Below are 797 nucleotides of genomic sequence, written 5' to 3' on the forward strand. Positions count from 1 at the left end.
AGCATATCATAGATTTTCTTAGGCATAACAGAAATACTTGCACCAAGATCACATAAAGCATTACAATCAAAATCATTGACCTTCATCTTAATGATGGGCTCCCAAACATCTTCCAACTTCCTAGGATAGAGGTTTCAAGTTTTAGTTTCTCTTCTCTAGCTTTTATGAGAGCATTTGTAATGTGTTTTGTAAAGGCCAAATTTATAGCACTAGCATTGGGACTTTTAGCAAGCTTTTGTAAGAACTTTATAACTTCAGAGATGTGACAATCATCAAAGTCTAAACCATTATGATCTACAGCAATGGGAGCATTGTCCCCAATATTTTGAAAAATTTCAGCAGCTTTATCAATTTCAGCGAGTTTTAGCAGTTTCAGGCAATTTTGCACGCTTTGCACTAGGAGTAGTAACATTGCCAGCACCAATTATTTTACCATTGATAGTAGGAGGTGTAGAAACATGTGAATCATTAACATTACTAGTGGTGGTAATAGTCCAAACTTTAGCTACATTATTCTCTTTAGCTAGTTTTTCATTTTCTTCTCTTTCCCACCTAGCATGCAATTCGGCCATCAATCTAATATTCTCATTAATTCGAACTTGGATGGCATTTTCTGTAGTAACAATCTTATTATCAATATCCTTATTAGGCATAACTTTCAATTTTAAAAGATCAACATCAGAGGCAAGACTATCAACGTTAGAAGCAAGAACATCAATTTTATCAAGCTTTTCCTCAACAGATTTGTTAAAAGTAGTTTGTGTACTAATAAATTCTCTAAGCATGGCTTCAAGACC

This window comes from Lolium rigidum, chromosome 3 (assembly GCF_022539505.1).
Source record: "Lolium rigidum isolate FL_2022 chromosome 3, APGP_CSIRO_Lrig_0.1, whole genome shotgun sequence".
NCBI classification, from domain to species: domain Eukaryota; kingdom Viridiplantae; phylum Streptophyta; class Magnoliopsida; order Poales; family Poaceae; genus Lolium; species Lolium rigidum.